The sequence below is a fragment of the Peromyscus eremicus genome, chromosome 1 (assembly GCF_949786415.1).
Source record: "Peromyscus eremicus chromosome 1, PerEre_H2_v1, whole genome shotgun sequence".
NCBI classification, from domain to species: domain Eukaryota; kingdom Metazoa; phylum Chordata; class Mammalia; order Rodentia; family Cricetidae; genus Peromyscus; species Peromyscus eremicus.
Window position 1 is genome coordinate 70,813,493 of NC_081416.1, and position 26,927 is coordinate 70,840,419.

Consider the following 26,927-nt stretch of genomic DNA (forward strand, 5'->3'; position numbering starts at 1 on the left):
CTTCACTGCCTGAGCCATCTCTCCTGTCCCTGAAACCTTTTGAAAACCCAAAGATGCCTCATCTGACTCACCTCGTCTTCACAAGGATCCTCTAATACAGACAAAATCGTAGCCCCATTTCCTGTGAGGACAGCAGAGCTCCAAGAGCTGAAGAAACTTGCCTGGAGCCACACAGCTAGTGGAAACCAGTCTGGGACCAGTCCCCTTCCCAGTGCTGTGCCTGCCCATGGAGGAGTGCCAGATGGTTGTGGGATGCCCATCTGTCCCCCAGGTGATGGGGCAGGGCTATACTTATGATGGCCCACTCTCAACCCCGGAAGATTCACCACGAGAGCAATGGGCATGGACAGTATGCAATCCTCACAGGGAGTCATGAAAAAGTGGACAGTCAAGGTCACAGGGAGCCATGTCATTTGCATGCTAATGGCAAGGCCAGTGTGGAAGGCTGGAACCGGAGCACTGGTTGGTACCTGGCATCAATCATGGGCTTCATCTTCGGGGCATTTCCAGCTTCACAAATCCTGATGCTGGAGCAGGGCTCTTCTCCAGCTTGGAGCAGATGTTAATTTGCATGCAGAGCCTCCATTTGTCGATGGTTCCCATTATCCCTATAATTGCCCCCACATACAGGGCTCGATAGAGTTATAAAGCTGTCCTTCGGGAGCTCTAAGTCAATAACAGGGCTATTGATCAGGTGGGGAAATGGTCTCCTGACACTCTTACTGCCCAGAAGGAAAGTCCCCTGTGGAATCGTGGGTACAGGACAGGGCCCAAGTCTCCCTGAACCTGCATGCTAGAGGAGGCCAATTTTTTTAATTGAAGGCAATCCGGGAAGGCCCCCTGCACACCAGGGAGCTTGTCCAGGTATCTGGAGGCTCTCTAAAAATGTACCTTGGTAACCAGGGGTGGTGGCACATGCCTGTAATCCCAGCACTCTGGAGGCTGAGTCAGGAGGATTGTCATTGCAAGCCTGAGGCTACATCCCAAGATTGTGTCAATAAATAAACAAATGAATACATAAGTAAATAACAAAAACAAAGAACATCCCTGGGTGCCAGTCAAGTGGGTCATTCTAGTCCATGTGTGGCAAGGACAGCATTCAGGGACTTGAGTCTCTTCTCTCTCACTCTCTAGGCATGTGACCTTGAGCAAGTCAATCTTTGTAAGCCTCAATTTCTCTTTAGGTGAATTGGAGGGTATACTAATTCCTTTGCCTCTCTCAAAAGGGTGTTGGAAGGATTAAAGGTCATCAATATCTGTGTTCTTCAGGAAAGCGGCCTCTCGTAGATTGTCCACGCTCCAGGGTTTGACGGTACACTCATGCACATATGAACAGCGCTGACTGGGCTCAGTGGGCTGTGAAAAGAGGACAGGAAGCTGGGAAGGGGTGGGAAGTGTCTGAGAGGAATTGGAAGAGCAGTGGGAGGTAGATATGATCAAAGTACATTGTACACAAGTATAAAATTCTCAAGAGATGAATAAAACCAGTAGATAAAGGTATTTATTTCCGCTAAAATAAAAAATAAAGGGTGCTTCTGATGTGTGGAGGCCCCTTGGGAGAACCCCACATGGTGGCCTCAGCAGCAGCCCTTTGAAGACTTGAGCCACATCAGCATCCATGACCCCACTGGCACAAATCTCTGTGTGCTCCATGTTTCGGATTTAATGGGTCACGGTGGAGTCTGACTTCCTCAGTGACAGTGACAAGACTGGCTGGGAATGACATTTGGAGAGTCACCTGGTCTGTTCTAGGTCTGGCGATTTGTTTCACCCTTGCAGCCTCATTTTGCTCAGCTATGACCATTCCGGACCCAGCAAGTGTGTGAGGAGGAGAATGAGGGAAAGATGGCAAGAGCTGAGGCTGTTTTCTTGGACGTGGAACTTTCCCCCACGAAGGCCCTTGTTTCTGAGCTCTGAAGGGTTTTCTCTTATGTGCCTATGGGCCAGAGGTCAGAGGTCAGAAGTTGTATTTCATCCATGCTTGGCTTCAGTGCATGCAAAGTTGCCGGAAGTTCCCAATCAGCGGGACTGCCATGTTGCTGCTAAGGCTAAAGTCATAGGAACATGGTAAGACAGTTCCTGAGAGGCAGCTAGCAGAACATGCCCACAGCCTTTCCCTTTTCAGAGTCCCCCAGGGAGATGTCTGTGAAAACGGTTATCAGCAAACATCCCCTCTCCACCCACCGTAAGAGCCAGTGTGGGCTTAAAGCATGTCACCAGCCAAGTCCCCGCCCTGCCAGGCTGTCTTTACCTAGCTCACCCCCTACTCCCTCGTTCTCTCTCCCAGGGCAAGTTTAATAAGCCAATATCAAAACCATCTATGCCCAGAGCTTTCAAAGATTTAAGACTTTTAAATGTGAAGCACCTCATTATATCTGACTATTTTCAATAAAAAAAGAGTCCCGATAAGGCTCTGATATGACACCAGTTATCAGCAGGATTTGTTTGACGTTGATTTGAAATGGGCGCTGCTTGCTTTGGGGGTAATGGAATCAAACACTTGGCAACCGCATGGTGCAAGTAGATCGCTTTTCAGGTGTGGACACTGAGATGGAGAGAGACTGTGTTTGGGGTTTACCAAAATAAAGCTCCCTTGTACGGTGTGGCACACAGCGCTGGCTCCATGGACAATTGACTTCCTTCCCTATCAACCAGCTACAATGTTTACCTTCTTATTCCAACCATTTCCAAACCATTAAAACTAAGAGGATTAGGATCATGTTTCAGCCAAGGTGTACTTTTATTTCAGCAAATACTTCTTTCACTCTCGGGGGGATTAAAGGTCTAAAAGAAATGGTGCCTTTATGTGGCACACTGTGTCACACAGGTTAATATATATATTTTAGAGACTATATTGTCCTTGTCTGGTGAAAGTGAATTTTGAAAAGAGTTAAGTTTCAGGACAAAAAGCATAAATGGTGAAGAATCACTGAAAGTCAGAACCGGGTTTCCTGTCCTGTAAATGCTTGCAAAGGTATCTATCAGTAAGGATCCAGGAGAGCAGCGATTACCTCCACCTGAGCAGGCTTGCTAAACCACATGACTGGGATGGAGCTTTCAAACGCGTGTGAGTGCTGAGATCCTGGCTGGAGGAGGCATGCCCTTGTGCATTTACCCACTTCTGTGGGTCCTGGGAGTCTAAATTTCAAGACTTACTACTTTCTCCTGTGGCTTGCTGGTTTTTGAGACAGGGTCTTCCTGGACTTTGGAGGCTGGCCTTGAACTCAACACATCCTCCTGTTCAGACCCACCACCCCCACCCAAGTGCTGGGATTTAGGATCACAAGCATGTGCCCTTATTCTCAGCTCATTCACTCTTTCTTTATTCCTTCCCTCCTCCCTCCCTCTCTCCTTCTTCCCTCCCTCCCTCCCTCCCTCCCTCCCTCCCTCCCTCCCTTCCTCCCTCCCTCCCATTGTTTCCTCCTCTTCTGCTCTTCTCCCCTCAACTTTTATTTTATTTTTTATTGTGTGTGCTATGCACGTGTGTGTGTGTGTGTGTGTGTGTGTGTGTGTGTGTGTGTGTGCTCAAGCTTTACTACAGCCTATGTGTGGAGGTTGGAGAATGGCCTTTAAGTTAGTGCTCTCTTTCTACCTTGGGTTTTGGGGATCAAACTCAGGTCATCGGGCTAATGTGACAGGCACCTCTACCCGCTGAGCTGGCTCTCTGGCTCTCTACCTACTTACTTTTTTTAAATGAGAATTTTATATAAAACCAACTCGAAAAAGTTATAGCTGTGTCATGTCCCCTCAAAACTCACATTCTGAAGTTAAGTGTTCTTTGTACATGTGCCTTTGTTCATCTCACAGTTACCTTAAAGACATACACATGTGATTTACAAGATGTGGTCTCACAATCTAAAAATCAACTCAGAATTCATCAGAAACACAAAATCCCAAGACCCATGATAGAGCTGAATTTTTGGAACTCTAGAGCAGGATCTTACGACAGCCTCCAAAACCCCAGCTGACTTGGGAGGTAGAGAACAACTGATTCAGGACAAATACCTGTTTTGGAGTTATGTTGCCTAAATATTCATGTTAGCTTTGTCACAGCAATAGAAAATTAACTAAGACAAACACATAAATTTTAAGTACTAGTGACCTGTGCAAAAATGCCAAAAGGCCAAACATACATGTAACTGGCATTTCTGAAGGAAGGAGACAGTAAAGATATAAGGAAGTAATACTTCAGGTAAATACTTGAAGTAAAACACTAAGTATTTTCAAAGTTTTATAAAAACTATAAATCCATATAGCTGAACATATCAATAAGCCACAACCACGAGAAACACAAAGAAATCTAAACCAGTGGTATCATATTCAAACTATTTAAAAATCATCAATAAAGAGAAAATATTAAAAAGCAGCAAGAGAGAAAGAAATACAGCACAATAGAAGAATAAACCTAGGTGACAGCAGATTCTTCATTGAAAAAATGAATGCTAAGAGACAGTGGAGGCATATCTTAAATGAATAGGAAAACTGATATTCTAGAATTATCTGCCCAACAAATACGTTTTTCAGAATTTAAGGCAAAATGGAATTTTGAAAACATAAAAAAGTCAAAAGAAAATCTCCGCTAGATTCAAACTGTAGAAAGTATTTATGGTGGCTAATCTTGGTTGTCAACTTGACTGGTTCTAGAATCAACTAAGACACAAACTGGGAGGGACTTTATTGATCTGGCTACTTTAAGGGGGAAGATGGAACTGAAATGTGGGCAACACCTTCTGGTGGCAGCCCAGATGAAGGGACCTGGAAGAAAGAACACTTCACTCTTGCCTGCCTGCCTTCACTCTTGCTAGTAAGTTCATCTATCCTGTGGCTACAGCATTCCTTTAATGACATTATAACCAGTTTCCTTGGGATTCCAGTATAGACTGAAGACCAGTGGCTCTCTGAGAATTCTCAAGGCCTTTCGGCCCAGCTTGGGACCACCGAGAGAGCTACACTACCCTGTGAACTGAACAACTATCAGATTCTTGGCCTCTTTAGTATGGGATATCCATTGTTGTTCTACCAAGACCATATCATGTAGGCCAATCCAATAAATTCGTGTGTGTGTGTGTGTGTGTGTGTGTGTGTGTGTGTGTGTGTGTGTGTAATCCTGGGAATATATACATAGAGCAAAATGGGCTACTTAGACCAAATATAAACATAACACATGATAAATTTTGGCTCCCAATCTATAACATTTTAGCTTTCTACAATCACAGACATTCTAACCAATTAGTCACCCCTGTAGAAACTGTAACACAAGTATGACACCTTCTCTGGGAATTCAAGTTTATGGTCCATCCATCTATACGTGCCTCCTCCCCATTGACCAAGCATCAAACTTCATACATGTGGAGTTCTTCCTCTCCTCCTCTCTTAATCCTCCCTCTCCTCCTCCCCAAAGAAATAAAGGTAGCAGATGAAGGAAGGAAGCATCCCAAGGAACAAAACATCTACATACACCCTTGTTCTCAGTCAGACTGAATAGATGTGTTTTCCCTGCCTGCAGACTCTTTTTATAATGAAGACATATCTCCAAGGGAAGATGAGATGCTCCAAACTGCACATTCCTGTGAGAGAGCAAGTTTATGAAGTCCTTCCAATTAGGAAAAACAAAGAAAGCTATCTGTCAAGGCACTTTTAAATACATTGGTGGAAACATCAGGCAGGTAGACTGCACAAAGCAGGGAGATCATTGTTCTGAGTCTCAAAGGCTGTCTGGTGACATTCTTGGCTTTGGGGTTGATGAACCACAAATAGGTAATTTACAAGGAAAAATTTATTTCGGTTCATAATTGTGGGTGCTGAACATGCAAGATCTGGTGAGGGCCTGATGTTGCTTTGCCCTGTGGGAGAAAGAAGAGGAATGGCAAATGGGAGCCTGTAACAGAGACAGAACAAGGAGAGACAGTCAACATAGCAGTCACCTTTATATTGCCATGATAAGACACCATAACTAAGGTAGCATAAAAAAAAGTTTGTTAGGATTTACAGATTCAGAGGGTGAGAAGCATGGCAACAGGCAGGCAGGCATGGCACTGGAGCAGTAGCAGAGAGCTTACATCTGATCCAAAGGTGCAAGGCAGAGAGAACTAACGGAATGATGTGGGCTTTTGAAATCGTGTAAGACAGTGCTTTCTGGCTCACTTTCTCAGTCATGTTAAGCTAGATTTCTTATTACACAACCCAGGTCCACCACCTGGGGATGGTGCTACTTACAGTGGGCTGGGCCTGCTTACGTCAATCATCTATCAAAACAATATCTCACATACATGACCACAGACCAATCTGATCTAGGCAATTACTCAATTGTAGTTCCCTCTTCCTGGTTGACTCTAGATTGTATGAACTTGATGAAAGCTAATCAGTACAGGAACTGAGACCCGGTATACATTTGGTTGGACAAGAGTGGAGTAAAACCATAGCAGAAGGCAACTGAGTCATGAGAGCAGACACTTCATTAATGGAATCAATGTCTTTATAAGAGAAGCCCCAGATGGCTGCCTTGTACCTTCTACCGTGTGACCACGCAACAAAAAGTTACTATCAATGAACCAAGACTCTCACTAGACCTGGAGTCTGCCAGCCCTTGGATCTTGGACTTCTGAGTCTCCAGAACTATAGGAAATACATTTCTGCTGTGTTTAAGATACTTGGGTTATGGCCTTTCACTACAGCAGACCAATCACAGGAAGGCAAGCTTCCTATCGTCATCCACTGTCCTTCTTGGAGAGCTCTGCCCTCCCTTCCTTGTCCAGCTTCATCCAACTCAGCCTGAGCTTCAGCCCAGGGTCTGCCCCACAGTGAAGCCTCCTCAGGCAGTGGTGTGTGTGTGTGAGTGTGTGTGTGTGTGTGTGTGTGTGTGTGTGTGTGTGTGTGTGTGTTTAATGACCCTAAGTCCCATGTGGACAGGCATCACATTCTTCCTGTCTTTTTCTCATGGTTATTACAATGAATGACACATAGTAGGTGCTAACTAAATAACCACTGAGCTAAAGATGTGCCATGATATATTGTAGAGACCCTAAGGTCAGATAGCATATTGCCTAAACTTCAATTACCATATTGTTGGTTGGGAAGCAATCTTGATCACCTTTGAATTCTTAACCCTTCCACCGAGACCTGGTGTTCAGAACTGGGTGATTTAATGCTGTGTGTACATGTGTCTGTCCCTCCATGCCGTCGGAAGCCATGTAAGTCAGTGCCCAGAAAAGCCTGAAGTGACAGTGTTCTATCTGTTTGTTGTTGTTGTTACAGCTACAGAACACTCTGACAAATTTAAGGGAGAAAGGGCTTGTTTTGGCTCACAGTTCCGAGGGATACAGTCCATCATGATGGGGAAGACACGGCAGTGGAGAAGGAAGCTGGGTCATCATACTTCACCTCACACAGGAAGTAGCAGGGGGAGAAGGAGAAGAAGGACAAGAAGGAGAAGAAGAGGAAGAGGAGAGTAGAGGGAGAGAAAGAAAACAGGAAGTGGGACAAGGCTCTAAAACTTCAAGGACTGACCCTGGTGACAAACTTCCTCCAGCAAGATTCTACCTCCTAGAGGTTTCATAACCTTCCCCCAAAGTGCCACCAGCTGGGGACATTTCATCGAGGTAGTGTGGCTCAAGGAAAGCATTGGGGTCAGCAGCCCTACTGGAAGTCACTCAGCTGTGTGACCATGGGGCAGGTGCTCTGCTTGTCTGAACCCTGCTAGAACCCAGGCGTCAACTACAGACTCATGATCAGCCAGATTGTTAATGGGCCCAAAAATCCCATCCCCATGTCCCCACATCTCCTGAGTTTCATTTCTTTAAGGAATGACCTCCCCACGGTAATGTCACATTGAAACTCTGAACATCTCCTTAAGACGCAAAGGTCATCTCACATGGAGCCTGGTCCCCAAGGTAGGAGAAGGCACTTCACTGCCACATTTCTTACTTCACTCTGGGTGTGAAGCAGTTTGCCCCCATGGCTCTTCTCTGTGTGGCTGGCATTGACCTTTTTCAAGACATCTTGCTCCAAGGTACCAAGTTAGCTTCCAAACAAGGTGTTCCCCTCCCACTTCATCTGAAGATGCCCCTGGGAGGCAGAAGCTCCAGTGTCCTTCCCCTCCACCTGCCAGGCCAAGGAGCACTTACAGAAGAGGACAAGGACAGAGACCTGGAGAGGTCTAGATCCACAAGGGTGTAGAGGGTTTTTATAACGAAGGTGACCTCCAGCTGCAGCTGGCAGAGGCTGGAAGGATAGAACAATAACAACTCTGTTCCTAGAGTGCACCCCCATCTCACCTAATATACCACAGTCCCAGACTAAATGTACTGGTCACATCCACATGGGTGAGATGGGAAAAGCATCTCAGAATAGTCGCGCGTCTCTTCAGGAGATCACACAGCCCAGGATGAGAGTTGGTAGCAGTCTTCAGGTTAAAAGCTACAGATGGCAGCCACATGTCAATCATGCCTGCATCCATTCAGTTGTCTTGCTACTGAGAGCCTCCCCACACCATGCTAGATGTTGGACAGACAGGGAGAACAGAGCTTGCTCTTGGGCTGATGAGATGGCTCAGAGGGAAAGGTACTTGCTACCAAACCTGATGATCTCCAAGACCCCCCCCCCATGATGAAAGGAGGAAACCAACTCTGGCAGGCTGCCCTCTGACCTGGACATGTTCTCCATGGCAGGCACACAAATATACATAAATTAAAAAGTAAATTACATTTTAAATTTCATTTTTTTGCAGGCTGCTTTCCTACCTAGTGAAAAAATACAGTGACAAATAATCACCCAGAGAAATGTAGAGTTACAAACTGTGATGTGCAGCGGGCAAGTGGGTGAACGGCCCTGGATCCACAGCACAGATAAGATGTCTTCGGGGAAAGAGCACTGCATAGCACCAACAGCTTGCTCAGTGACCGTGGGGTGACTCTGATGTGGGTCTACCAAGGAAGAAGGCAGTCGGTGTGTCCGTGTACAAATGCCAGGGCTGTGAGGCAAGAGCAGGGGGCTCAGAGAGAAGAGCGTGCATGCATGGAGAGAGGAGCTGGGTGGGGAGAGAGAGAGAGAGAGAGAGAGAGAGAGAGAGAGAGAGAGAGAGAGAGAGGCGGGTACACAGAAAAGCAGAGCTCAGAGCCTGACAAGCCTCTGATTCTGCCCAAATGATAACTTGCTGAGGGAAATGACCTTGCAGCTTCCAGGCTTTTCATCTAATTGCAAACCAGGCAACCTTAGCCACAGCGAGATCTGCAGATAGCCAACACTGTCATCGCCTTGCCTGGCCTTGCTGGCACCTGCCCTGCTCCATACCCTAGAGTAAAGGCACATATGTGCCTTCAGGACACCCAGCTACTGGTACTGCACTCACTGCCTAAAACCTTGTGAGTGTTTGAGCGCTGAGAATCCAGCAGGGAACATGGGTCCTAACTTAGACCCTGGGGCGGGGGGGGGGGGCAGCAGTTTAACATAGAAGCACTGTTTGAGGGCACAAAGCCACTTCGACACCCTCCTGCAAGGCTCTGGGAAAAAGTCAGAAAAAGTGCTCCTGTGGGACCCAAGTGTGGGGACCCAAAAAAAAAAAAAAAAGAGTTTCAGAGAAGTCTAGGAATGCAGCCTGGCATTCATGCTAGAAAGTCCAGACTGGTCTGTGTTATTGTGCCATGCTGCCTTTCCCACCTACAAAGGTGAGTGTGGATCCCAGGATACAGGGGAGGTGTTGAGGAGCGGAGAGTGTGGGTTGTGAAAACTGGCTGATCTTGAGTCAAGAGCCGTCTTCAATAGGCAGGAGACAGACTCTTCCTTTCTCGGTTACATAAGATGGGTGTCTATATATAGATGTAGACACTCAATGAAAGATGGAAGGCACAAAGGAATAAAGAGGAGAGTGGCCCTCACCAGCCATCTCAAGGTGATGTGCGAGCTCTCTCCAGGCCAGGTACACACTTACCCAGGCACACGTACACCTATTCATGAAAATGGACCCTACTGTGCGATGCTCTGTGGCTTAGCAAAATGTAGAATATACTTCTGGACTACCATTTTCACGGCGGCATAATGTAGAGAACTGGTTAGCCACAAGTCAATGAACACACTACCTATTATAAGGCATCTAACTTATTTCCCCATTCAGTGTCCCACAAGGAGCATCCTTGAAGCTAAATCAGGACGTTGAAGGACTGGGGATACGGCTCCATTGGTAGAGTGTTTGCTAACATGCACAGGGTCCTGGGTTTGATCTTCACCACTGCATAGGCAGGACATGATAGCTTGCCTGAAATTTCAGCACTTAGTGGAAATGAAGGCAGAAGAATCAGGAGTTCATCTACATAGGAAACTCAGGGCCAGGCTGGGCGTGCAAGCATATATACATATGTACACACACACACACACACACATGCTATGCATGTGTGTGTATGCACTCTGAGCTCTTTTTTAGGAGCCCAGAAGTTCAGGGGCCAGTTGCATTAACCAGTGAAAGGGGTACAGTGTCTGTCCCCTCGTTTAATATCACAGTCCCAGGTCTGGGTCAGAGCAGCTGTGACGTGCTAATGGAAAGATGTCTTTATTTTGGAGGTATCATTAACTCTCAAGAGTATTTCAGCAAAGAGCCCTTCAGTTTAGTCCCTCATGAGCAAAATTCCAGCATTAGTTCAGTTAGAACTGCCTTTGACTGACATGCCCACCTCCATCACATTGCTAAGTATCTATCGAGTGTCTCTGGGAAAGAGAAAGGGCCCACACATCCTAGTCCAGGCTGAGTGGGAGCCTAAAACCCTTTCAACTCCGGCACCCATTAAGTCGTAGCTAATAATAGCCTCATTTTTGTTTCTAGAAAGTTCTCCTTGCTCCTTTGATCCATGAGGCTAAACGCAGCGGCACAACTTCAGGAAGACCGGGAACTCTGTTTAATTATTATGACAGTGCCTGGGTTTCCCTTTATGACCTTGAAGGTGACATATCTGAGCTAGCTAGCCCGGAGCCTGGAAGCTCCATGAGCCAAGACGAGGGAGGAATTTAAATTTCTAAATGCCAGCTGCAGAGAGAGTAACACGAAGGAACGATCATTCTCAAAGGCAACGAGTGAACTGCCCAGAAGTTCCAGTAAAGGATCTTGTGGAATTCACTCCAGCTCGGGCTGGCCCCAAACACTGTCTTAAACTGCAGGCCTCTGCTTCAACCACTAGATGAAGCCAGTAGCCCCCAACTCTGCAAACAGGGCCTGTTTTTTTGAGCTAACATCATTGGGGGAGGGGGTGTAAGTGTTCTATATCTAGCTCTCTTTGAGAAGTAGCACTTGGCCGTTTGACACACCACCACTGTGCTCAAGACACGGGACAGGACACAGGCAAAAATAAAGCTAGGTAGAAGGAAGGTGGTTGTGTCTCCAGGAGCTCCAGGTTCTCAGGCGAAGGCAAAATAGAGTCAAAGCCAACCTGGAGGACTCTAGAAGTGAAGGCTGAGTCCGGCTGGCCCAGGCCTCAAAAGAAATGCTAGCAGCACTTTTCCGTGCTGGATCCATGCCCTGGGCTGAACACTGCAATGAGCCACCCAGATCCTCTCAGGGTCACAGTGCTTGTGATGTTTGAATGAGATGTCCCCTATAGTCAGGGTATTTGAAAACTTAGTTTCCAGTGGGTGGCTGTTTGGGGAGGTGTTGGAGGTGTTCCCTTTCTGAAGGAATAATGTCACTGGGGGTAGGCTTTGAGGTTTCAAATGATTCATGCCATTCTCTGTTTCCTGCTTGTGGTTCGAGAAGTGAGCTCTCAGCTGCTGCTCCAGTCACTGAGCCTGATGCTTCACTTCCCCCTCACTTCCCCCTCATTTCTACCCTCACTCCTCCCTCACTTCCCCTAACTTCCTCCTTCACTTCCCCCCTCACTTCCTCCTTCACTTCCCCCTCACTTCCACCCTCACTTCCCCCTCACTTCCCCCTCACTCCTCCCTCACTTCCCCCTCACTTCCAACCTCCCTCCTCCCTCACTCCTCAGGTCAGCTTCTCCCTCAGCCCACCCAACTCTACCTCCAAGAGTACCTAAGAACCCACTCTACCCCACCCAGAGCACCCACAGTCAATTCCTTCTGAGACCCTGCTTCCTGGAGGCCCCATCTAAGATGCTGGCCTATGATATTCTTTAATGTTTTTGATCCTACAGGTTACTAAGCATGTGGACCATTCTAGCCATCGGTCCTCACATGACTCTGGAAGGGCAGTTTTAACCTATTTTTCAATGTGAGGAAAATCCTTAGAGAAGCTAAGATTTCAAATATCTGTCCGAAGTCACAGAGGTACGTACACTCAGACCTGGAATCCAGAGTGACTGTCAAACCTGATTCCTTGATATTCCTTCTAATATACCTCACTCTCCAAAGCTAAGCCAGTTTCTACCCTCTTCAGAGTTCCATCCAGGGTCTCTGCTGTGAGTGGAAAAACTTAGAAACTTGATCCCAAGTTTATGTCCTAATCATGTGTAGAGCAGGGGCCTTTGGATGGTACCTGGGATTAGATAGGATTGTGAAAGGAGGGCTTCCATCATGGCCTTATTGTCTCACCGTGATTTCCTCCACCATGTTAGGATGTAGCAAGGAAACACTCTGTAGACGCTGGACAGAGACTAGTGCCTTGCTCTTGTATTTTCCACCACCTATAACTATGAGTCAAATAAACATCTATTCTTTATAAGTTACCCAGTCTCAGGTATTTTGTGGTAGCAATAGAAAATACACCAAGACCATCTCCTTATGATGTTCTCACTTCCTCCTCCTCTCCCCCATCTCTGTATAGCTCCTTGTTAAACTTCTCTATGCCTGTTGCATTCTGCCTTTTATATGAGTTCTGAGACCATATCCCACACATGGAGGGAGAGCCCCTGTCACATACAATGCTGGGTCAGCTCTCTGCCCTGCCTGGCATGTAACAGATGAGTGGGAGATGCTTAGATTGCTGGGCCGTTTAACTCTTCACACACATAGGCTCTCCACCTTCTTAGAGCTTCTGGACTACACAGTTTATGAAAATATGTGTGTGCTCTGGGATGTGTGTGACATATTTAATCTTCAACAGCCATGTTATCAATGCAGTATCTAAGGATATGCAAACACACTGGATTCAACTTGGGGGTTTAAAGAGATTTCTAGAATCAGCAAGAATCTTTGTTTTCATTTTTGACTGTGACTGTTTTTTTTTTAAAAAAAAAAAACACGCAAATAAATATAGGGACATTAAGTTCTGAACCAGAGAAAGGCCTAAAGGAATCATTACATGTAAAAATGAGAAACCTATACCTTTGGCATCAAGATGCCAGGTCACAGTTCACCTGACTGAGTAATCAGTCCCCTGCTGGTTTCTCATGACTTACGTTTTCCTTTGTATAAAATCATTATTGTATTGCCACTTTGCAAGGATGAAGGACACCAGTTCATTGAGTGCATTGCAATGGTCACTGGGCTGCACAGTAAGAGGAGTGCAGTCTGTAGCTAGTGCTGCCGTCTGCCTTCTGGACAGAGCCCTTGTGCGTGCAGCCATTAAGCTAAGCATTGTTGAGATACAATTTGATCCTCCCTAAAATAAGTGCCATCACCACTCCCATTTTAGGAATACAGAAATAGACTGTGCAAATTGCCCCAAGTGATCACACTGGGAGTGAAAAGCCAAGACCACGGGCAGACCCACAACTGTACATCTTCCCAGATGAAACAGAAGCCTGGTGGTCCCCAAGTGAGAGCCTGGATTCTCGCCCACCCCAGAATTTGGAAGAGGCCAATGAAGAGCAATGACCATCACAAGTAGTCCTTGCTGCTGCCTAATTCTCTGGCATCTCCTGTGGGAGACTCATCCTTACTGTCCTCCTGTTTCTGCATGTCTTAGGAAGAGGGATTCGCAACTGTCTTTGCTCCAGACTCTTCACTTCTTGTACTGCAGCTAGCCTTAGAAGGGCAAGAGCTCTGCAGGCTCCACAAGTAGGGTTGTCACCTGACTGGTATAGTGCTATAATTAAAGAATGATACCAATTTCAGGGCACAGTTCAGGTAAGCCTGTTGCCCATGATAAAAACTCCTGTTGCCCAAAGCATCCACTCTACTTTAATAGTGTCACTCCTTATTGGCACATTCCACTGCCCTGGGGAAATTATGGCCGGGAGATCCCATGCACACACACTGACTTGGCATTCATGAAACATCTGTCAGGTTTCTGCCTGTGCTCCCTTTCATCTGTGGTGAGCTGCACAAGACCTGTACAAGGTCAAGCCAGGCAAAAGTGCAGCATGGATGTGGCGGGGTCTCAGAGGAGGAGCTATTTGAAGTTGAAGGAAGCTATTAGCCGTTGATGGCTTCTGAGAGAGGGAGAGTCACTTCTCCTTTGGGAATGTGGCCATGGCAGGTTGCTCATGCTCAGTGGATGGCCCACACTCAAGTGCATATGGGCATCATTAATTAGACTCGGGGGTGATTAATAATCATTAAAGGTGGACATGAGGCTGGAAGGGAGATGGAGTGGAGTCACTAAGAGGAGTTGCAGGGAGGTAGTAACTGGATAAGGTCAATAAAAAAAAGTATGAGGGCTGGAGAGATGGCTCAGAGGTTAAGAGCACTGCTTGTTCTTCCAAAGGTCCTGAGTTCAATTCCCAGCAACCACATGGTGGCTCTCAACCACCTGTAATGAGACCTGGTGCCCTCTTCTGGCCAGCAGGGACACATGTAGGCAGAACAATGTATACATAATAAATAAATAAATCTTTAAAAAAAAAAGTATGAAACTTTCAAAGAGTAAAACGTGGTTTTTTTGTTTGTTTGTTTGTTTGTTTGTTTTTTTGAAGTCTTTCATCTATTTCCAATGTGGTCTGCTCTATCCACAGCACTTACAGTGCAGCATTTAAGTCCCTGGGTCCCTGACTTTGCTGTACTTTCTTACTTGCCTTTATCAACTTCTCCGGCGCTGTATGCTGTGCTGATGTGTTGTGTTTCTGGCTTTTGTCTGCTTGCTCCAGCTGGGACAGGAGCCCTGGAAGGGATTTGTGTGCTTTGCTCATGGGAACCTCAGTAAATAGAGGTTCAATAAATGAATGAATGGACTTGACTTTGTGTTGCACGAATTCTAAATGGTATTCAATAAAAACCCCAGAGCCAGATATCTGGATAAATGCTGAAAGATCAGAGAGACAAAGGAACAAGCCACAGCTACTTCTCACCTTGCCAGCTCCATGAATCCTCTGACTGAATGTCTCTGAGTCCTCAGCCAAAAGGGGTCCAGCTGAAAAGCTTCCAGCCGAATAAGCTCTCCAACTGAAAAGGGCTTAGTTCCTGTCTCCTCACACCTTATGTACCTTTCTCCACCCAGCCATATCACTTCCTTCCTAGCGCTGGGATTAATGGCATGTGTGTTTCCCAAATACTGGTAGCAAAGGCATGAGAATTCAAGTGCTGGAATTCAAAGGCGTGTGACTCCCAAGTACTGGGATTAAAGGCGTGTGCCACCACTGCCTGGCTCTGTTTCTCTCCTCGACTGACTCAATCTCATATAGTCCAGGGTGGCTTTGAACTCACAGAGATCAGACAGATCTCTGCCTCCCGAGTGCTAGGATTAAAAGTGTGTGCCACCACTGCCTGGACTCTTGTTTAATCTAGTGGCTTGTTCTGTTCTCTGACCTTCAGGCAAATTTTATTAGGGTACACAACATATCACCACAACTTTGAGCATCTGGGGGAAGGCTACAACTTTAGATCTCATAGCCATCCAAATAACAGCTTTGGTGGTTTTCTGCGGCTTGAGCCATTCCTGAAATCCTGGGGGCTCCATAGACGTGAGCACATTAATCTTCCTCTGTGATTACCTGACATAGCCATAATTTTACTTTGTCAACTGTTTCAGCTTAATTTTATTTTTTAATCACTCACTCACTCATTTAATCAATTAAGAGTTCTCAAGGTTTCCTGGGCCTAGACACTCAGAGCTTTGGGAAGGGTTCTAGAAGAAGCCAGGACCATGTGCAAACAAAGGTGGTACTCCGTTCAAAGAAGCTCTAAATTTCTGACAGCAAGGAGGCTGGGAGGGAGAGAGGGAGACAAGACTCTCTGGGTGACTTGGGCTCTTCAGCAGGTAACAAGTCCACAGAACCTAAAAACTGTCTTTGTCTGTGGGGTTGAGGTCCTTGGATACCCAAAGCCTGGATCCTGACTTGTTTTCTGTTGCCATGATAAATGTCATGACCAAAAGCAACTTGGGAGGAAAGGTTTTATTTAGCTTTCACATCCTGATCACAATCTGTCTTGAGGGAAGCTAAGGCAGGAACACAAGGCAGGAACCTGGAGGCAGGAACTGATGCAGATGCTGGGAAGGAGTGCTGCTTACTGGCTTGCTCCCCATGGCTTGCTCAGCCTGCTTTCTTTTACAACCTGGAACAATCTGCCCTGCATGGAGTTGGCACCACCCAAGGTGGGCTGGCCCCTCCCCCATCAGTTCCCCACAGAAACTCCCTTAAAGATACTCTCAGAAGTTTATCTCTTAGGTGATTCTAGATTCGTCAAATTGACAGTCGAGATGAATCATCACAGCAAATATGTGGCCTGGAGGGATGTTGGCTCACTGGGTTCAGAAGATGCTCATTGGGTGGGGTGTGACCACATGGGATTTAGGGAGAAAGGATGGGACATAAGCTACTTAGGAAAGCAGTTGAGCTAACCTGGAGCTCACTTACTGCTTCATCCTTGGGAACTAGCCCAGCATGTAATGGTACTTAGTAAATATTGACCCAACAAGTAAATGGAGAACTAAAATGAGAGACAAGCCTGTCACATAGGAAAGCTATCCAGTGTAAGGATCCTCTGCTAAACTCAAGTTCCCTAGGGACAAAGGTGGGTCTGGACCTCTGCAGAGCCCCAGTGTCTAGTACCAACCTGAGTTCTGACATCTCTCTTTACAGTTGTCTAGCTAAAGATACTCAAACTAGGGTAGGCTCTAGGGGGATGTGCAGCAAAGGGTGACATCATTCAGGGAAAACTAGGAGGAAGTCAGGCTCTTGGCTCAGCTGTGAAAAGACACCCAAGTGTGATAGCCTTGGGCCACATGATTAGAGTGAGCTGGACAAGGTTAGGGACCTGTGACAGTTTCTCTGTAGACAGTGTACACGATGGGCCTTCTCCCCATACCTCGGATTTCCTCCTTCCATCTTAAATGAAGGTGTCCCCACCCAGCCACGTTGGTTAGAAATTAAATTAAGAGAATCCCCAGTATAGAAAGCAGGTCTTACTGTGTTCAACTGATCAGTGGGCTCTGGCGAACACATAGCCTTGAACAAGAGGAGAGTGGTCATTTAGGAGGAGCAGGAAATCTCTCAGCCCTCACAAAGAGATAGATACTGGCAGCTGTGGATGGGATTCTGTAACCCTTGCTTGGAAATAAGCTAACACTGTACCCAAGTTCCCTTCCCTGAGAAAGGGGGAGCAACAGGAAAACTCAAGCTACCTTGGCAAGGTTCTAAACCTGGCCAGGCCTCAACCTGTGACCCTGCAGGCCGAGTGAGAGTTTGATGCAGGTAGGTACATGCTCTGCCTCTTAGAGTAGATTTCTCCTCCACCAGATTAACGGTATCAAGTGGGGCCATTGCAGATGCACTGACAGGGGAAGGGAGGCCAAAGGTAGGAGGTAATGGTAAGAGGTTGGTAGGACCAGAACTCCAGGACATGGCATCCTTTAGGGGCTGAGTTGTTTTTTGGGGCACCCTGTTAGGTAGGATTCAAAAACCTCTTCAGGGCACCTCTAATGGGAGGGCACAGCAAAGCAAGATGTTTCTGATGCTTGGAAAGCATTAGGATGGGAAAGAGGGTCCCCATGAGTCTCTAGGAAACCAAATTGGGTTTGGGACATGAGCTAAGTACTTTTCCAGCCCACTTCATTCACCTGTGGTGACTCCCCAGATGGGAAGCTACTTGTGACCTCCCATCTGTACTGCCTATAACGTATCATAATTAAAATCTGATTCCTGATGACGAAGACCTGGGGCTGGGGGTAGTAGTCAGCCAGTGGCCTTCCTTGGTGTTCGTCTTGAATCAGGGTAGAAGCCAAAGGTTGGCCAAGATGAACAGGAGCTGGAGACCAAGATGGCTGCAAGGCTTTCAGGATAGGTGTTGTCCAGCACTGTCTTGTGAGCAAAACAACTTCCATCTTCATTAGGCTAGTTGTGCCTGCTTGCAAGAGTCTATCATTATCTGGCTTGTTGACTCTTGACACTCCCTCATAGAGGGAAGAAGTGGGGAGGGTCGTTGGACCCTTACCTGGGGTTCTAGCTGCTCTTCCTAGCCATTAGTATGCAATTCTTCCCTAATTGCATGTGTCATCAGGGTCTTGAGAAGTGACAGAATGTATAGGCTGGGGGGGGGTGTTAATTAAAGGGAAACTCCATCTATGTGAATACAAGAAAGCTGTCATCCATACTGGGGGAAAAGCTTCCAGTAAAACTGCCTTGGGGCCACCCACACTTCTTGCCCATGCTCTGTAAGTAAGCCCAAAAATCTCAATGGTTCCCTGTGTTGAACTTTGTTAGAATCACACTTTAGTTTGTTGGGATCTTATAAGAAGGGAATACTTATTGTTTATGCCTCCCCAGGGAAGGAATTCTTTTAATGGTAGGGAAAAATCATCATGAAATCAGCGCCCTAACTTGACATTTCAGTTCCTCATTTTTGTGGCCTTACTTCTCACAGGGCACACAGAAGACAGTGGCCTGTGCACTGCCCACCCCATCCCCCAACCCTGGCACCATGCTCACCTAGGGTGGAAGTTCCACTGAGTCTTACAGCAGGAACTCCCATCTCCCCTCTGCTCCTTTCCCCTCCCTTTCTCAATTGAACACATATAATTTATGGTCTGTGATATACTGCCCTTCAGAATTGATTTTTGTACTCAACTGTTGTAGAACATTTTTGATGGACTAATGCCTCTGGGTGAGATATTTTTTTGTTATTGATGTATGAGGGTGGGCTTTTGTCCCCACATTGCAAAGCCCCCTGGCTGGGGGTCACTCCCTGGTCCCCTATAGCAAGAGCACTCAGCCAAGGGCAAGGCAGCCTTTTGAACTAAAGAAAATATTAATTTAAGACATTGTTTCCACATGAAATTACAGGAGCTTTCAGAAGCCCTCGTTAGTTTGATTCAGGGCTGGGCAGCATGGTGTGTCTTAAGGCTGAGATTGGCCACAGCACAGAAAGTTGCCTGACAGGGAACTAACAGAAAAAATTTGGTCAAGGACTCTAGAGCTTCTCCTCAATGGTCATTTCCAGTTGATTTGCCTGGGAAATCTCATGGAGACAGGAAAGCAAAAATACCCTTTGTCTAATCTTTGAAATCAGAACTAGAGAGGCAGTTATCAGGTCCATAATTCCTGGAGTTGCAATTGGGCCATGTGGTTGGCCACACTCGAATGCACTTATGGAGCTCTTGGAAGTGATGGATAGTGACACTTCCTGGAAAAATAGGAATCCTGTTGTCATCGTATCTGTGACATTCCAGCATAGCTCCCATTTATCAAGTGCCTCAAGAGACCTAGACTCATTTTACAGACTGACAAGGGGTGGCCAAGCCAACAAGGTCATCCAGTTAGATAGGTGGTTGGAAGATGAGAGCCTAGAAGTTTCTGACCCCAAACCTCACACTGTCCTGTTGTACCAGGCTGCACAGGGCTGGGACCCTGAGGTTAGGACAGCCTCCATTTACCTTCCCAGACAAGTTCATGAGACAGAACTCAGCAAGGTTTCCATTCTCTTTGGTTCCTCTGGCTAGTACTAGGTAGAGATTGGTCATCGAGATGCAATTCCAACAGTTGACTGGCAGCCTCTGATGGCTGGTGACTTACTATGAATCAGTGAGCAAATCACTGATTCAATCACATATTCACGACTCCAGGGGTGTGTGTGTGTGTGTGTGTGTGTGTGTGTGTGTGTGTGTGTGTGTGTGTGTGTGTTGTATATATGTGTATATTTGTTAGCATGCTGTGTGCAGTCGCACATGTGGAGGCCAGAAGGTGACATTAGATATTTTCTTTATTGTTTTCCACCTCATGTCTTGAAACAGGGTCCCTTGCCATACCCGAAACTTACCAATTCCTGGGGCTTGCTGGCTGCTGACTGGCCAGCAAGCCCCAGGGTGCCCCTTGTCTTCTACACCTGGCTTTTTGCATGGTTCCTGGGGAGCTGAACTTTAGTCTTCAGGCTGATGTGGCCATCACTTTACCAAGTGAGCTCTCTCACCAGCCCCTAACCACTTCTTAATGATTTGTGACAATATTTTCTTTTTCATTTATATTCCTCCTAAAATTAGAAAGAAAAAAATGAATATATGAATCAATGAATCACGGATGAATAATAAGAAATCTAGCTAGTATTGTGAGTGTATATATACATATCCAGGTGTGTGTGTGTGTGTGTGTGTGTGTGTGTGTGTATAGGAAAAGTCTGTGAAAACAAAAGTGCTTGGGTCTCCCAAAAGTCCTACTTAGGCAGACTGGAGATGCAGGGTTTTCAGATATTTCTGTAATGCTCTACCTACCTACCCCTACCACCTTGACCCTTACCAGTCACACCAAGAGGAGAGGTTGACCTCAAGGGCACAAGCTGAGACAGGCCCTCAAAGGGTCCCATCTTCAACAGAAGGGACATTAAGGTCAGTTCATAACCATCTCCAAGTAACAGCATCTCAGAGACCTCTCCCATCCCAACCCCTCATTTACAATACGGAGGCTCCTTAGGGAAGGCAGCCCAGCCACGTGGAGTTATCCATTCATTCCCTAGAGTACTTTTTCCTTTTATATCCCTGTCTGCAGATTAGCCCCAGGTGCCATGCATCCTTTGGTCACTGCTGCCTGGGCTCACCTGCAGATTCCCTGGCAGACAGCACACAACAAAGCCATTCCCTGTCTTTTATCCCCTGCCCGCCTTCCATTCCCTGCCAGGAGGAGCTCTGAGTCCAAATGCCCTTGAGTCTGCATGGGGAACACAGTCTCCGGTGACATAATCAGGGACAAGGGACTTTCTCCACAGGTGCCATTTATTTTCAAGCATCTGCTCGATCCCTGTGGAGGGATGAAAAACATAGTGTCAACTGCCTTCTACTCAGCCCCATTGGAGGCCTGTGGGGTCTTAACATCAAAGCATTCTACATATTTATCATTCCTCCCTCCGCATTAAGCAAAGACATCTGACAGGCACACAAAAGCGCCATAGTCTCCACTTGGACTCTAAAAAAGGCATCAGCAAGTTCAAACCCAAGTTGAAAATTCCCTCAAATAGGTATATTTTCTTTCCTGGGAAACTGGGGGGATTATCACTTAGCATCCTCTCCAGAATCAATTTGCGTCCACTTAGCAGTCACTTCTGTTATAAAATAAAGGCGTTTATGGTTTGCCATGCAGGATTTAGTAAGTGACACCCAGGGAGCACTGATGAGAACATTTCTGAGGCGGAGGGTGGGATAATAGACAATACGCTTGTCTTTGGTCTTCCTCAGCACCCCCTGAAGAGCGATCATGTTTATGCTTTGAAATACAACAGGAACACGTGGAAGTGTAGATTCAAGAATGATCTGACAAAGGGAAATGTTCAACCCTGGCCATGCTCAGCATCCTTAAGCTCAATCTGAGGAGAGGACGGCAATCCAGAACTTTAGGGGGAAAGGTATGCATTTGTTCCTGGAAAAAGATCTGAACCAGAGACCTGCTGCTGTTCTGAGTGAGCCCATTCTTTCTTCCCTTTCAAATGTCATCTTGGTTACTTGGGTCGGCTTGGTTATACGCATCAGCTTTGCCTCCAGCAAAAGGCAAAAACCTCTGAGTACTACTGAAGGAGGGTTGATTTTGCTTTTGTTTTCCTGTGCTGGGGAACTCCAGTGGATGGAATCCAGTAGGTGGAAACCCTACCAAGGGTCTCACTGACTCCAGCATCCAAGCATGGTGCTTCAGTGCTGTGGCCCATCCTCTGCTCACACCAGGGACCAAGTTTCCAGGTGATGGACACAAACTAAGAGTTTTACACAGGCATCTGGGTTCTTCAAGAAAGCTGACTTTAAAAACCTTGCAGCCTGGGGGCTGGAGAAATGGCTCAGCAGTTAAGAGCACTGGCTGTTTTTCCAGAGGTCCTGAGTTCAATTCCCAGCAACCATGTGGTGACTCACCACCATCTGTAATGGGATCTGATTCCCTCTTCTGATATGGATGAAAACAAAGCACTCATATACATAAAATAAAATAAGCAACAAGCAAAGGAAACCCTTTCAGCCAAGAGCATAGCCACGGTGGCTCCTCCAGGGTTGTGTTGATGGTCAAGTCCAAATGCAGCCTTTTCCTGTGGAAGCAGAGTTGGGGACAGAGAATGACCAGTCTCCCTTAGCTCAGTAGACTTTGCACCCAGGCTTGTTCCATAGCCAACAACTAGAGACCACTACTAACCTTGGGTAGGCACCTTAGAACCATGTCTTTGAGACAAGGCACATGCGTACCAGGCCCTGGAGAAAGGCTTTCCTCAAGGACTCAGCTTAAGGTGGTTGCAGAATAGAACTAAAGGCTGTTAGTTTGTGTCTTTGGTGGGAGTCAGTTCCCTGGGTCCTGCTCCCCAAGGAGGACCAGCCAGATGCTTGGCCCTGAATGGACTGGGATGTGGCAATCTGCAGAGATCACAGAGGAGAGGAAGCTGTCACTCTCCAGATAGCTGTCACCCATCCATGCAAGCATGTGATGAGTGTTAACTAGGCACTTGGGCAAAGTAGGACAGGATGTGGTCAACCTCACAGATGACCAATCAGAGAAGACTAGTACATAGCGGAGAGGGATACTGAGGACTAGGCAGGAGCTGGAAGTGGGCATGTTCTCCTGGGGTGACCCAGAGAAGAATCTGAGAAATTCTGCACAGGTCTTCAGGGAAGGCTGAGGGACATGGGGTCGGGTGGGGTAGCTAAGGATGAAGGAAGTAGTAGAATGAGGAACAGATATCCCAGAAATGGTGGGTGCAAAGGACCAGCAGCAAGGGTGACTCTAGCTTCCTGGAGAATGGGCAAAGAAGATATAAGAGTTACAAAAGCTCAGGCATGTAGAAAAATCTGCAAACCACAGTGGCATGGCTAGAGACATTTTGCCCCTTGGTCCTGGGTCACACAGGTGGATCAACCATCCCTCTTCTATCTGAAGCATGCTATGGCCTCCAAGGTTTCTGGGGAGGGAGTCAGCTGTGAGGACACACCAGCTGTAAACTGCTTCAGCCTGGAAGTGTCATGTGTCACTTTCTCTAGTATCTCACTGGCCAGAGCATCTGATATAATCCTACTCTAGCTGCAAGGGATGCTGGGAAATGTAGGGAGAAACAGTGCCGGTATATTTTGTAAGCCTTTCTAGGTTTCTGTGTATGTGTATATGTGGGTATGGGTGGGGGTGTACATGTGGGTATACATGTTTGTGTGAGAGATTTGCACATGAACATTGAGACCAGAGGACAACCTTAGTTGTCAGTCCTAGGTACCACCCACTTTATTATTTGAGACAGAATCTCTCATTGGTTTGGGGCTCACCAAGTAGGCTAGGCTGGCTGATCAGTGAGCTCAGGAGTCTTCCTGTCTCCCACTCTCCAGCACCAGGGTTACAAGAGCATACCACACACACACTAACCTTTTATTTGTGGGCTCTGGGGACCTAATTTGGGTCCTCATAATTACAAAGCAAGCACTTCTCTGCACCTCAGAGAAGGAACACCTGACCAAGGTCACCTAGAGTATGTGTCCCCAGGCTGTGCTGCCCTTTCCATTCTGTAACTCCCCCAGAGATTCCCAAGTGCTCTGATTAGCACGCTCAAGGCTTCACTCATTCCTCCAGACACAGCAAAGAAAACGAAGACACGTCCCACCAAGAACAAATGCAGGCACAGCGGGTGAGCGTACTCTGTCTTCCCCCAAAGGAAATGGACCACAGGCCTGTTTCAATTTCCCCAACATGTGCTGTTCTCACCTCTTTCCACAGGGGAAATCCAGTTCCTGTAGTCCAGCTGTTCATGTTCAAACCCCAGCTCTGCCACTAACTTGCTGGGCAGCTTTGGGAAAGTTACTGAACTTCTCTGTGCTTCAGCTCTACATCCATAAAATACAGTATCTTGTCACCTACTTTCTGAGAGATAGTAACACATGTAGTAGCAACAGCTTCTAACTACACAGCTTCCAGTGTGCTGGTTGCTCTGGAAGGGACCTTACCTGCATTATTAAGTTTGACCTTCACCTCATGCCTGGGGTAGGTACTTTACTAGCCCATTTTACAAACAAAGAAGTGAGGCCTATCAGGAAAGGAACTTGGGCCTCTGTGGTACAAAAAGCTGCTATTCTTCCCATGGTATTTGTGAGACCTTGGCCCTGTCCTGAAAGGGCAGGCTTATCTGAGGACTTGCGTCTCAGCTGTGGAGCTTGGGGACAGAATGACAAATCTTAGACTTCTCTGATGCAGAGGCCGATGACTCCTTCTCTGAGGACTGTTTCTCTGTGTCCAGTCCCAGGTGTCTGGTCCTTTCTCCTCAGGTTCTTACCAAACAAAACCCTTTGGTGACCTTCCTTATTTTTTCCCATTGTCCCCCTACTTTGCTGGGCTTCACCACACCTCTTTAAAATGTGCAATTACCAATAATTCCCTTTGTTGCACCCAAATGCGAACCACCATCTTAAATTATTAAATAGAAGTGTTTCTGAAATATTTTATCTTGACACGTATCTCCGGAGTCAAATGACCCCGGGCAGTGTTCATAATTAATTTCATCAAAAGGGGGGAAAAGTGCTAGCAAGGGACTCCCTGAATGACCTGTCCTGGAGAAATACAGTTGGCACTTGCCGCTCCTCTTTCCCTCACCTTCCATCCCATTTCCAGGGCTCTGGAAGGGGTACTGGCAGAGCAGGTCGGTCCTTGGGATCCCAGAGCTGCAGGCCTTATGGGGAACCTCTGTGATGATTTTCACCAACCCTTTCTTCCTATGATGTAGGAAACAGGACTTGGGAGGAATGGTGACCTGCCCAAGGTGGCAGAGGCAGAAGGAGGCCACATGGAGTCTGCTGGAAGCCGAGTCTCCCCATCATGGCCTCCTGGCATCTGCAGGGCCTGAAGCTGCCGGTTCAGCCTCCTTCTGCTCGGCGCCCTTCAGGCCCACATGAGTTCATTTTAAGGAGTAGGAAAGACAAGCCCGCTCCTTAACATAGAAAACGCCCCGAAACAAAGGGCTTTTTGTGCCCCTCCCCCACATGCCAGAGAGAAAGAGAGATTAAGTTTGAGGAGTCACTCCCAATCAGAAAGCCACCATTTAATTACAATGCGCAGGAAATTACAGAGTGAATGGGCAGACGGGTGATAAGGGACTGCCTTAGGATGACAGGCCTGAAATCCAAGCACTTCATCACAGAGCTGCGTATCACAAGAGGCTGTCTGGAAGGCTGACAATCTGATTGTACTGTCAACTCAATTCATAATTAATATATTTATCAAATTAATTACTGAAAATATCTCCCCGGCGCTCGCCACAAAAAAACAGCGGCTAGCTTCATGGAGGGCTGGCTTCGTTTTCTGCTAATAACCCTTGCTGTCAGTTTAATGAGGGTAGAGCGGCCTCTGTTTTGCCTGCCTGACAGACAAATTGCCCTCTTACGGGGAATGATCCCTAGAATTTAAGAGAAGAAAAGAAATATGGCATTGTTTGGTGACAGCCGCAATCGCAGTCTCGTCTCGGAAACTTTGCATCAATTCTAACGTACAAGAAAGGGAGGGTGGGGCTGCTTTCGGCAGCTAGATAAATTCTTCATGAATTCCTGACTGATTCCTTCATCAGAGGCTCCACTGCAGGGCGGCCTTCTGTGAGCCACCGCTGGAATCTGCCGGTTGAGGGTTAGATTTAGGGACTTCACAAGAGAGAGATTCTTGCTGGCATTTTGGGAGGAAGAGAAATCCGCACTCCAAGGACTGCAATGTGAAATGAGATGCTTTTGATCAGCTCCCTTGACTGTTTGATCTCTGGGTGGAACGGTCGGGTTGGTTTTTTCCCCCCTTCTTGGGGCGAAGATCCAGGCCATGGGACGATTCTGGGAGAGCATCCCATAAGGCTTCTGAGGGCCATCTGGTGAATCCCAGATGCCCTACCACCATCTTGGCTGTGTGCTGGATATCAGCCATGCTGCTCTGTGCGTCTAGGTCTGCACCAGCCACTGGGCAAAGCGAGCTATGAGACGCAGCAGCCCTTACAGAGGCACACCTGCTGGGGGAGGGGGGGAGCCAGACAGGTGGGAAGCCTGAACCTTGGCTGCCTGCTGTGGTAATCCCTGTGAGACTGAAACTGGGAGGGAAACCATGACTGGGGCACCACTGCGGAGACCCGGAGACCCGTGGAAAGAGCATCCTGGTCCAGCTGGTGGCTTCCTGGAAGGAGTCAGCCCTTCAGGAGCAAGCTGGGAGGCGACACTTGGAAGGATGTATCCCCCAAACCATGCGTCCCATTGTTCATCTTTCCTCTGGGTACGAAGTGGGCACTGGAGACAGGAGACTGTTAAGACACAAGTCCTGGCCCCAACCACCTCTGACGATGTTTCAGAGGAGTGTCCACTGAGGCGGGGTGGGGGGAGGCCTGCCTTCATTCTGGCTCTTTCTGCATGTTCTGGAAAGCCCCTGTGACTCTTCTGGCACTGCTGCTGAGATCAAGGCAGCACCATCAGCAGGGGTTTAGGACGCCCTGATACAAAACCAAGTCTGCATGGAGGACGAGGACGCAAGTGACAAATACTTGAATTAAACAATCACGTTCACACGCTAAGTCCCTTAAGAGGTCAATCATTTCATAAAAATCAGTAATCGTGTATGTGTGCTTGCCTGTATATGTGTGTGTGCATGTGTGCATGCCTGTGTGTGTCTGCTTGTGTGCATGTGTGTGTCTGTGTCTGTGCTTGTGCGTGCGTGCGCGTG